The sequence below is a fragment of the Balaenoptera acutorostrata genome, chromosome 12, assembly GCF_949987535.1.
Source record: "Balaenoptera acutorostrata chromosome 12, mBalAcu1.1, whole genome shotgun sequence".
In the NCBI taxonomy this organism is placed as follows: domain Eukaryota; kingdom Metazoa; phylum Chordata; class Mammalia; order Artiodactyla; family Balaenopteridae; genus Balaenoptera; species Balaenoptera acutorostrata.
The window spans coordinates 75638497-75651279 of record NC_080075.1 but is presented as its reverse complement, the minus strand read 5'-3'; the positions used below and the strand labels follow the sequence as shown (position 1 = coordinate 75651279).

Below are 12783 nucleotides of genomic sequence, written 5' to 3'. Positions count from 1 at the left end.
GATGAGGCAACAACCATCGCTACAGGGGAACGCTATGACCGTGAAGTCTGCAACTGTCTCCAAGGTCAGACAGAAAATGGCCCTTCTTGTATAGGGAGGAGCGAACAAAGGTTACAAAGAACTGGGTGTGGGGCACAGTGGAATGGGTGGGTGGAGGTGGCAGTGATCGCGTGGCAGATCAGAGTGGTTTACATGGAGGTCAGCCTATTTTTCAGGAGTGATGGTGAAGGATCGCTTGTACGCTGGATCAGGATGAGAGTGGGTCAAAGTTTAGGAGCCCAGAGGAAGGAGAGAAGCTTAAGTTTGGTCAAAACAAGGTAGCTGGTATTTTGTCCAGATTGGTCAGTGAGAACAATCAGTAAAGCTAATCATTTATGAGGCAAAAAAAAAAAGGGAATTTGGAGGGTCTATGTTTGACCTTGTCATAGGTAAACAAGGGGGCATCCCTGAGTCTTATCTAAACCACGTGGGGAAGGGTGGTTTCTTCCTTGCTGTCAGCCCTTTCAGGGGCACGAAAGGATGGGAGGATTTTTTTTAACCGTCGCTTTCCAGAATCACAGGTCTCAGGTGAAGTTCAACATGGTCAGAATGCAGGTAAATCTCTCCACGGATTCAATCAGCGGCTGACGACGTACGGAGGTAAGTTGATGCTGGGTTCTCAGGTGGGTAGCTCTCTGCATTTTCCGCGTCGGGTGAAGAGGCAAGGAGTAGCAGTGCCCACGGGAAGAAAGAGGCGGCCGCCATTAGCGCGGGTAACGCTGCGGCCCGAGGCGGCCGGCGCCGCCAGCCCCGCCCCCGCGCGCCCTCGCGCGCCCCCCGCGGCCCCGCGCGCGCTCTCGGGTCTGCGCAGAGCCGTCCTCGGCGCGTCCTCGGCGCCGGGCGGCAGTGACCAAGTGGGGTGCGCAGGGTTGCAGCGGCGCGGCAGTCGAGCTTGAGAGGGTCTGGGGACAGCAGTGCTCCCAGTCTGAGGGGCGGCGGCGCGGCGGCGGCGGCGGCGCCCGCGGCCCCTGAGCGAATTGAGGACGAGGCCGCGAGGCGACGGTGTGGCGGGGCCCCCTCCAGCGGCCGCGCCCGGAGGTGAGTTTCCTGGGGCCGCGCCGCGCTCGGCTGGGCCGGCCGCCGGGGGTGGGCAGGCGTTTCCCGGGCGGGGCGGTGGCGGTCGTTGGGTCGGGCCGAGTCGCCGCACCCCGTCTTTGTCTCGGTTTCGGTGCTCGCGTCTGCGACCCCGAAAGGGCACAGTCGCACGACGGCCGGGGCGGGACTCCTGGTCAGCGCAGGTGAGGCGCGGCTCTGGGCCCGCTGACTGCGCTGCTTTCCCGAGCGGCGGACTCCGGGAAAGCGCCGCGGTGGTTTTCTCTCTCTGCGAGCGCTCGGAAACTTCGAGTTCTCTATTCTCAAAATGTAGAAGTGCAGTACAGAAATCCAGAGCATGTCTTGTTTGGGGTGGACATTTCTTCGGTAACTTCATTAGCTGGCTCCCGCAACTCACTTTTATTTTGTAGGCTTGATGGTCTCTGTTTTCATATTTAATTTTTTTTCTCTGTGTCCGTTTTTATTTGCAGTTTGTTATTTGTTAGCAATGACGAACGTTAGTGTGGCATCCAGCGTTGCTTCCTTCGTACTTATTCGAGGTCATTGAAAGACAGGTGGGACTTCCCTGGCGGTCCAGTGGTTAAGATTCCGCGCTTCCCTTGCAGGGGGCGCGGGTTCCACCCCTGGTCGGGGGAACTAACATCCCGCATGCCGAGCGGCGACCAAAAAAATAAATTTAAAAGAAGTAATAATGAAGATAGGAAATTGACAGTCTGTGTTTATGTCAATGTGGAATTGTAAAGTGTGACAGATTGTATAAGCGACGTGAAAACCAGCTTCTTTACTTCATAGTCACAGCTCAAGTGTGCTTTTGGACTGTTTATAAGGTTTTTAATTATATTGATACTTTAGTTTTAATGGGAAACTCTTTAAAAGTTGATGTTGTGTCTTCTATGTAAATATGCTGAAAGTCATATTGATTTAAAAAGCAGTTAAATCCAGTCAATGTTGAGCACGTATGTGTAACACTGAAGTTAGAGCGAGGCACTGATCTAATCCAAAAATGAATAAGAATTGTGTGCAGGATGGAGGGAGTGATTAAGCACACAAACAATGATGCAAGGCAAAAACTACAACGCGTTGAGCACTGACTCTTAGCCCTGCGTGTGGTAAATACTTTACATGCATACTTTAATTACTTAATATTTAATGCTAATTGCCTAGTTTATCATCCGAGTGTTTTTAGTACCTGTTGTGTGCTGAGTACTAACGATATGATTGATGGTGACCATTATAGGTTTTTGGCTTTAAAGACTTTACATTGTCATTGGAGGACACAAGTAACCACACAAGTGAATGCCAGTCTACCTAGAGAGAAGCTAAAAAGGAAGAATGTAGGGTGTGTGAGAGCGTGTAACCGGGGTACATATCCCAGCTGAAGAAATCAGTTAAGGTTTCCCTAGGAAAGTAATCTTTGCACTCAAGTTATTATGGGTAAGTAGGAATTAGGTGAAGGTGACTCCCAAAGGAGGGAAGAAAGGTCCAGGTAAAGGAAATCAGTTGCACAGAGGCTTGGGAAGGTTTTGGGAACTGAAGGTCAGAGCAGTTGGAAAGAGTGTGGAAAGCGAAAGGGGGCTGTGGTTAGGGCCCCAGAGATGATGTGGGGCCTTTTAAACAAAGGATTTGGGACCAGCTTTTTCTTTTCTTTTTTTTTTTTTTAGAAATTCACGTTCTTTTATTTATTTATTTATTTATGACTGTGTTGAGTCTTCGTTTCTGTGCGAGGGCTTTCTCTAGTTGCGGCAAGTGGGGACCACTCTTCATCGTGGTGCGCGGGCCTCTCACCATCGCGGCCTCTCTTGTTGCGGAGCACAGGCTCCAGACGCGCAGGCTCAGTAATTGTGGCTCACGGGCCCAGTTGCTCCGTGGCATGTGGGATCTTCCCAGACCAGGGCTCGAACCCGTGTCCCCTGCATTGGCAGGCAGATTCTCAACCACTGCGCCACCAGGGAAGCCCTCTTTTCTTTTTTTAAACTTTTATAGGAGAGTTTTCAAACCACTCAAATGTAGTGAGAGAACATTGCAGTGAACTCCCCTGTCATGTTATCCAAAGGATTTAGACCTTATTTGAACAGTAGTGGGAGGCCCCTGAAGGATTTTAAGCAAGGAAGTCCCACAATCAAATTTGTATCTTAATCAAAAAGGTCACCCTGACTCCTGTGTAGACACTGAATTGAATGCAGACAAGAATGGATGTGGGGAAACCACCCAGAGATGGTTGTTGGGACTAGGTTTGTGGCTGTGATGGTAGGGCAAATTCTAATGTAACAGGGAAGAGCCAAATTGGACTCCATGTTGGATCTGTTTCTTTAACCTTTGCTTTCTGCTGCTTTTGTTCACTAAAAGAATAGTGTGTATACATAATGCCCTGCCTGGGGGAACCCTGCCCCTCTGCCTGAAGGTTAAACCAAAATGCCTTTGTTCAGGGAAACATCTGGACCCTGTCCCACCTGTGGATGGCCACAAGAAAGAAGAAATTAACACATCCCCTCCTCGAGGCTGGCCATTCCAGGGGATATTTGCAAAACTTATGGCCTTTTTACTTTACTTCCTCATCTCCTCCCCCTCTCTGTGCTATAAAAGAAACTGACATCCACACCCCTGGAAGATGGTTTTTCAGAGACACTTGTCTGCGATCTTCTCGGCTTTCCGAATAAAGTCGTGTTCTTTGCCTCAGCACCTTGTCTCTGATTTATTGGCCAGTTGTGTGGCAAGCAGAGCGAGCTTGGACTCGGTAACACCAAGAGTACATAATTGATCTCTCCTTGCTGTGTTAGTAATTCTATATTCATGCCTTTTGGAAGAATTATGGAAGGTTTTCTTAAGATTGTATTTGAGATGGGTTTTGCAAGGTAAATAACATTTCAGTATGGAGCCCATTCTGAAATGAGAACATCTTGGTGTCAAGAGGATGGCTGACTCAGCAACCTTAACAGTTTCTGCAGAAGTTTCACCTTTCTCCTAGGATTTTCTCATTTAAATTACTTTTGTCACTATCACTTTGGTCTTTGGGAGCATATAACTTCCCTTATTAACAATGTTTTCTAGAAGACAACAAAAATGTATTTTCTTCATTACTGCAATTACAGCTAAGATAAGCTGAAACTTCCCAAAAGATTTCATTTTATTGTTGAATACGTAATAGTTAATAAACTAGAATTCACAAATATACAAATAAACTGTCTTTTAAAGTGTTTAATCTGATGCTCCCGTAGTTTGCTCTTGGAAGCCTAATCCTATTCCATAGAAGATGTAACTGAAAGGTGATCCAATGGTTTCTTTAAAGAGAAACTTCAGCTTCTACATAGCAGGCCTAGTGGCATAATATCTTGATGTAAATCCATAATCTTAAAGACAATAGCCCGTAGTATATGTTTATAAAAATAAGTAAAATTTGTAATATGCAAATTTTTCTTTCAAATTCTAATGTATACATTTAAAAGACTACATTTCTTAGTAGTCTAAATCTGTTTTGACTGAATTTTCCTTTTAGTCGATATGTTCCAAGAAGCTCAGTCTACTCTGGCTCCTGACTGATTTTATTACTGCAGTTGTTGGGAGTAAGTGAGATAATATTTGAGAAGGTATTGAGTAAACTGTGATATACAATACAAATGTAAGATGGTAGTGGTACTAATTAGGAGTAAACTGAAACAAAATGAAGGAAATTCTGTTCATCTGTCCATTCTGATGCCCAGCCTCATACTGGTAACTAAGATATTGGTCAGATGGCTTTTTTATTCTCTACATACAGTACACAATGACTTAGGTTCATTCGTGTCACATGACTGATGATTGTAGACGCTCAATAGATATAAATTTTACATGGTCCATTTCCGTATTACTAATTTATGGTAGGAAATACCTAAAATAATGGTGACTTTATGTCCATTATAGAATGAGTTTTTACTTCATAATTCTATGCCAAGGAAAAACATTCAGTATGTTTTTCCTTGTTAGTCTGTAAACTCCCTGGTGATAGATACTGTGTCTGTCCTATTGACTCTCCTATCATTAGTTCTAAACCAGTGCTTTACACACAGTGGTGGGAGGTTCAATAAATATACAGATGTTGTTTAATTAGTGAAATCAAAAGTAAAATTTCATAGCCATGCCAAAATTAGAACTTTTTAAAAATCATTATTAAAAAAAATTTTTTTAGTTTTTTTTTGAGTTTTTATTTATTTTATTTATTTTCCTTAATTTTTTTTTGGCTGCGTCAGGTCTTAGTTGTGGCACATGGGATCTTTGTTGAGGCATGCAGGATCCTTTTCGTTACAGCGCAGGTCTGCTCAGGTTTCTCTAGTTGCAGCGCACAGGCTTCTCTCCAGTTGTGGCATGCAGGTTTTCTCTCTCTAGTTGTGGTGCACAGGCTCCAGGGCATGTGGACTCTGTAGTTTGTGGCACGCGGGCTCTCTCATTGAGACACATGAACACAATAGTTGTGGCACGTGGGCTTAGTTGCCTCGCAGCATGTGGGATCTTAGTTCCCTGACAAGGGATTGAGCCCACGTCCCCTGCATTGGAAGGCAGACTCTTTACCACTGGACCACCAGGGAAGTCCCCAAATTAAAACTTTTGAGACTTAAGTCTGAAGGTGTTTTCTTACCATAAGTCCTTGTAACAGAGGTTATGATTGTGGGCTGGGAAAAGAGAAGGGAGCATAACATTATTGTATTCTCATTATTGTATTTCTTTTGTTCTCAAAACAACCTTCTTAGGAGGATAATTATTTCCAAGTTACAAGTTAGGCAACTAGGACTTAGAGAAGTTAAATAACAACACTTAAGCTCAAAAATGATGTAGCCAGTATTCCAGTACAGGATACTTTGAATCCAGAGTCTGTTCTTCATTCTCTTTTGCTGTCATGAAACAAGTAAAAACAATTATCAGTAGCTTATAACTACGAAATGATGAAAAATATTAGTAATTTGCTAGAGAACAGTAACCTATTAACAGGAAACATAGTGAGATACTTTAAGGATGGCTACTCCTTGCTTTGCGCTTGCTAAGCACTACAGAAGAAACAGGAAATGTGTAAGTTGTGATACCTGTCTTCAAGGATCTTGGATCTAGTAGAGCTAAAAGAAACAATAGTAAGTAATATCAGACAATATGATTTAAATGCCAAAGATCTAAATGCTTTAGGAGAGGCTTATTAATAAGGGTTTACTACTTCACCTTTACAGTAGGAGTAGATCTTGAGCTGGAACTTGAAGGATAATTTAGATTTGAATGCCTAGAAGTGAGGCAGGAGATAGATGGGCTCCAGGCTAGGCATTTACAACTGGCCTTCTGTTCACACCTCCTGGGGTGAGAAGAAGATGGGCTCCAAGGTGGACATTCATTACCAGCCCCCTGTTTACACTTCCTGAAGCAAGAGACAAACGGGCTCCGGGACTACATATTATGACCGGACTTCTGTCTGTATTTCGAGATCTGCACCTCGTTATAAAAACCAGCAACAGGAGTAGGGTAAATAACCAGACATTGGGCATTTTTATGGCAGGGACAGAGTGGGACTAAACCCTATTAAAGGATCAAGAGGTCATACACTTCCCATCATTGGGACAAGGGAGACATTACGCATGTGCAAAAGCCTTCATGGGATCAAAAAGGCAGGGAATGCCAGACCATAGTTAAGTCTTGCTATCTCCTCCCAGAGGCCTTCGCGGTGGGATCCACCTTAACTTAAGGGTGTGTGCTCACCCAGGGGAGGGTCCAGAAGCAAATTAGCCATGGGGTCAAAACACTACTATTGGCCAAAAGAAGACAAAGACCTGGAAGACTGCCCCCTTATAAAGGATTTAAACTTCCCAAGGGCACTACTCTCTCTGAGTTCCTCCATGCGTCTTTCCGCATGTACTTTGTTTTTCCAGTAAACTTTTTGCTTTTCTCTTTACCTTCTGCCTCCTTGCCTGAATACTCTCCTGACAAGGCAGGTAAGAAACAGGGACCCAGGCCCTAGCTGCTGGCCCCTGTGGTCCAGTGGTTAGGACTCCCTGTCCCGGAACTAAGATCTTGCTTCCTGCTACTGCTTGCTGCTGCTTGCTGCAAGCTGCCGCTTACTGCTGCCTGTGTCCAAAATCAGAAGGATGGTTACAATGTGAACAAAGAAGTGGAATGAACATGTTATGTTTATGACACAGTCAGGATCATATCTAAACTAAAGGATTATTTTAGAGTAGTTGAAAATAATGTTGGAAAACTGTCAACTGAAAAGCAAACAGCACCACCAGAATGTAATGTCCACAGGGGCTGGGATCTGTCTATTTTGTTCAGTATGTATCCCAAGCACCTAGAATCATGCCTGGTATATAGTAGGAGCTGAATAAATATACATTTTTAATATTTTAAACAACTTTATTTAGGTATAATTAATACGCAGTAAGATGCACATATTTAACATACCATGTAATATTTAAAAATGAAGTAGTATTTAACTATCTATTACTGGTTCTTAAATAAAAAAGAAGCAAATAAGTCAAAATATAAACTTTTCTGAAATCTGGGACTTCCCTGGAGATCCAGTGGTTAAGACTCTGAGTTCCCAGTGCAGGGGGCACAGGCTCCATCCCTGGTCTGGGAAATAAGATCCCACATGCAGCGAGGTGCAACCTTAAAAAAAAAAAAAAAAAAAAAAAAAAAAAGCTTTTGAAATCTGAATAGTTGGGATGGGTGTTTATATTTTTCTATTCTTTTGTGTATGTTTGAAAGGGAAATAATTTATTTTTTATTTTTATTTTTTTGGCCGCAGTGTGCGGCTTGTGGGATCTGAGTTCCCCCACCAGGGATTGAACCTGGGCCCACGTCAGTGAAAGTGCCGAGTCCTAACCACTGGACTGCCAGGGAATTCCCAAAAAGGAAGTAATTCTTAAAGTGAAGCAATTAAATAGTTTTAGAAATACGAGATTTGAAGGACAAGGTCTTAGGAGAAAACCATGAAATTCTGGCTTTCTGAATATATTTTCCGTTGGTTTTCTGGTTTTTAAATTTTTTTTAAATCAAAACAATATATAGTTTAAAAGGCAAATATGTAGAGTCAGAAGACTTAAAACTAAAAGTGCTCCCACTCCATTTCCCTAAAGACAACTGCTTTGAACTCATAGCTGTTTCTTATGTAGTTTACAGCCGTATTTCTGAACAGTATGTGTTTTGAGTTATTAATTTTGAACATTGCGTTTTGTATTGCTGTTAGGATAGATAACTGTTTTAGCTCGATTATGCTGTCAACTACAAATTGGCATTTTCCATTGGCACTTGCCATCTACCTCTACAAGGATTAAATCATGTGCTGCTACAGCTGCTGATTTTCAACACCCCCTGAAAGGAGTTCAGGGTGCAGAGCAGAAATGAGGCACTCTGTGCTCTGGGAAAAACTGGCAGAACAGGTCTGCAGATAGGTATTTTCAGGGGCTGATTTTATGAGCCCAATTCTTGTATCTCCTAATATCTAGAAAAACACTAAAATCCTTCATGGTGACATCTACTCCTCGTGACTAGCAGAAACCTTCTGCAAAAAAGTCTGTGCTGGATTGCATGTACTCCCCCTTCACCAAAATCGCATATATACTGACCTTACCCCCTACCTCTTTGGAGCAGTTTCTCAGAGCTACCTGGGATGCTGTCTCCTGGGCTGCAGTCCTTATTTTGCCCCAAATAAAACTTAACTCAAAACTCTCACATTGTGCATTTTTTTAAGTCGACAATGCTTATCCCCTTTTCCTTTTCACATTCTTTTAATGGCTTTAGCTAAGTTTTTTCCATACCATAAACAAATATATACACTATTTTTTTTCCCTTTGGACCTCAGATTTATCCTTGGCCCAGAGATGACATAATTATATTTATCTAATAAATGTAATAAGCACTTGCAAACTCCAGAGGACATTGACAGTGCTGTATCTTATATTTAACAATCATCTTTAATGGTTGCATTTTTAAAGCATACAGTTTATTTAATTGTGTAATCCATTTAAGATGTTATACATTTTTGATATTTTAAAAAATATCTCCCCCCTTCTCTGATTTATTATTGATACTTTGTAAATCTAAAGCTTAATCCAGTGCCTTACATTTAATAAATATTGAGTAAAATTATTTGGATGAAATAATAGTCTGTTTTCATTTTTTAAGTCTAGGGAATAATTTTGAAGAGCAGTACAGGAGGGATTAAGAAGTCTTTAGAAATACAGAATACCCCTTGAGACAATAAAGACATCCAATTTGCCTTGATTGTTGGATGCCATCTTCTCTGATGTGGCTCTAGTAACTCCTACCCAAAAGCTAGCTGAAAGGCTAAAAGGCAGCCTGTGCAGTTCTTGTTGGGGGTGCTGCTGAAGGTGCCCTCCCCCACCTTATGTTGGGTACTGACTCCTCTGCCTCATTGCATTTCCTCATTTTTCCTCCCTTTCAGTTTCTCCCTGTCTTTCAGAATTGCTCACAATTTTGTTACAAAAAGGCTAAGAAATAAATTGACTAACAGTTTATGTTCAATTCGTAATGAAAACAATAGAAGCATTTAAAACAGTTTTCAATGATATTTTCCAGAGCAGACTCTACTATCCTACTTTCATTCCTAGCAAAACAGATGCTAAGTGGGAATTAGTGCTCCAGCCGAATTGGCTGTGGTTATGAGCCCAGTTCCATTAGCAGCAGGAAACTGGAATGGAAGTCAGGACCTAAGATCATTCAGACTGATGTTATCTGGTGAAAGGCTGCTGCTGGATCCTCAGTTACCCAGATTAAATCCACCTGCAGATACTTCGGAGACTTTTAAGTGGGAGCAGTATGCTACTACTTCTAGTGGCCATTTTCTGTTTCTCATTGCTTTGAAATGGGTCTGGTGGATCTTAAGTGGCTATTACTGAGCAGGTCTGCGCTTTGTTTAAATATAATTAATACTTACATTTTTTAATACTTATATTTTTAAATAGAGGTATTTGCTTTTTTTTTTTTTTCTTTTTATTTATTTTTGGCTGTGTTGGGTCTTCGTTTCTGTGCGAGGGCTTTCTCTAGTTGCGGCGAGCGGGGGCCACTCTTCATCGCAGTGCGCGGGCCTCTCACTGTCGCGGCCTCTCTTGTTGCGGAGCACAAGCTCCAGACGCGCAGGCTCAGCAGTTGTGGCTCACGGGCCCAGTTGCTCCGCGGCATGTGGGATCCTCCCAGACGAGGGCTCGAACCCGTGTCCCCTGCATTAGCAGGCGGATTCTCAACCACTGCGCCACCAGGGAAGCCCCTGCTTTTTTATATACATATTCTCCAGAGAGAATTTAAGAAACATATTTGATATATTCTGTTTGAGAGTTGAAATTTTTTTTTTTTTTTTTTTTAATTTTATAGCTACTTTATTTATTTATTTCTTTATTTTTGGCTGTGTTGGGTCTTCAGTTCTTGCGACGGCTTTCTCCAGTTACGGCAAGTGGGGGCCACTCTTCATCGCGGTGCAGGGACCGCTCTTCATCGCGGTGCGCGGGCCTCTCACTATCGCGGCCCCTCCCGTTGCGGGGCACAGGCTCCAGACGCGCAGGCTCAGCAGCTGTGGCTCACGGGCCCAGCTGCTCCGTGGCATGTGGGATCTTCCCAGACCAGGGCTCGAACCCGTGTCTCCTGCATTAGCAGGCAGATTCTCAACCACTGCGCCACCAGGGAAGCCCTGCATATATTTTTAAGATAGTTCTTTTATCCCAATTTTTATTATGAAAATTTCAAACATATATAAAAATGTGGAGAATAGTAAACTCCCATGTATACTCATTACCCAGCTTCACTAATTATCAAGTCATAGCCATTTTGGTTTCAATTATACTCTCTCCACTCCTCACTCCACTTGATTATTTTGAAGGAAATTCTAGTTATTGGGTTTCATCTAGATATTTCAGTATGTAGCTAAAACAAGTACTTTATTTATTTATTTTTGGCCTCACCACACAGCATTCAGGATCTTAGTTCCCTGACCAGGGATCGAACCCATGCCTCCTGCAGTGGAAGCACGGAGTCTTAACCACTTGACCGCCAGGGAAGTCCCTAAAACAAGTACTTTAAAAAGCTACAATCCCATTGTCACACCTTTAAAATTAACAATTGCTCCACATGTCATCAAATATCCATACAGTGTTCAGAAGTTCCTGATTCATAGCTTTTTTCCATTTAGTTTCTTTAAATAATAACATAAATATGGTCCATATGTTGTAATTAGTTGATATATCTCTTAAATATTTAAAAAGATTATTTCTACTTCTTTTTTCTCCCTGGTAATATATATATTGAAGAAAATGGATCATTTCTCCTGAAGAATTTCCCGAGTTCTGGATTTTGTTGATTGCGTCCCTGTGATGTCATCTGATCATGTTCCTCTGTGCCCTATATTTCCTGTAATCTGATGTTTAGACCTAGAGGCTTGAATGAATTCAGTTTCATTTTTAGAAAGAAGTCTTCACACGTGGTGGTTTGAGCTTTCACACTGAGGCATATATTTATGTTTGTTTTCTTTGTGTGATGTTAGCAGCCACTGATATCATTGCCTAGGTCTGTTTGCATTAGGGGTTGCAAATTGGAGATACTCTAATTCTATAAACCTTCATTTAGCTGAATTCATTTATAAAGGAAACTTCTTTTATTAACTCTTTGATTACTCTGAGTTAGTTCATACAGGAAAGGCAGGATGAATACTTGATTCTTTCCCTTATGTGCCAGTTTTCAAAATAAATTGGTACCCTACTGTTCTGGAAAGATGACCAGTGAATAGTTTCTGTGTTTTAATGAGTATCAGTATGAACTTGCATTTGATGTGTTTCAATTCATGTAGCTGTTTTTCAGTCCCATCTTTCACTAATGGTAGCCTTTTCAAACTGACTTCTGAATCCTTTTTTTCGTTTTGTTTTGTTTTTTTTTGGCTGTGCCTTGCGGCCTGGGAGATCCTAGTTCCCTGACCAGGGATCGAACCCAGGCCCCCGCAGTGAAAGCATCGAGTCCTAACCTCTGGACCGCCAGGGAATTCCCAACTTCTGATTCCTTTTGACATTAATCCAAGATGTCAATACAAGGCATAAAGTGCATATTTCTTGCCCCAGACCTGGAGACAGCCATTTCTCTAAGAAACTGATTCCTTTTGGTGGGAAATAGTATTTGGAGACCACAAATCTGGGCGGTAGGTGTGCTGTGCTCATTGTTGTCTGATTGCGTATTGCTTTTTGGCCCTTTCAGTGGACAGAGCTACTATGTATTTTCTCAACAGAAAATACAGCGTAAGTTCATAATGATGTTTCTGATTTAAAATATAAGATTACAGGATTTTTGCTTGGCTTCTTTGATTTTTATATTTCTATCTCTTTACTCTTACTCTGAAAAAAAATCTTGGTTTTTAGGGACAGATCATAATTACGTCTTTGCTTTATCTCAGTGTCTCTCAACTTCAACACTATTAACATTTTGGGCAGTACTTTCTCGTGGGGGCTGTCTTGTGCATTGTAGGATTTTCAGCAGCATCCCTAACCTCATCTACTAGATACCAATAGCGCCCTCCACCCCAGTTGTTGTGACAGCCCAAAAATGCCTCCGGCCAATGCCAGATATCTTCTTAGGGGCACTGTTGCCTCCTGGTTGAGACCCACTGCTTTATCTTTATACCATACTTTTCATATAAACAATACTAATATATTATTGCTAATAATATGACTACTAGAAACTTCA

At 42.3% G+C, this 12783-nt stretch overlaps 1 protein-coding gene across 3 annotated transcripts in view; it reads left to right on the top strand.

The window, feature by feature from the left end:
• The first annotated feature begins 465 nt into the window (after positions 1 to 465).
• UBXN2A (UBX domain protein 2A) overlaps positions 466 to 12783 on the top strand; it is a 53975-nt gene continuing 41657 nt past the window's right edge. For 2 of the 3 annotated variants that reach the window (XM_057558097.1, XM_057558096.1), the window contains exon 1: positions 824 to 1077. The gene's annotated coding sequence lies outside the window, so the exon portion shown is untranslated. Of the gene's footprint in view, positions 640 to 823; positions 1078 to 12783 lie in introns of those variants that run through there. The other variant, XM_007183452.3, reaches the window with a different exon arrangement.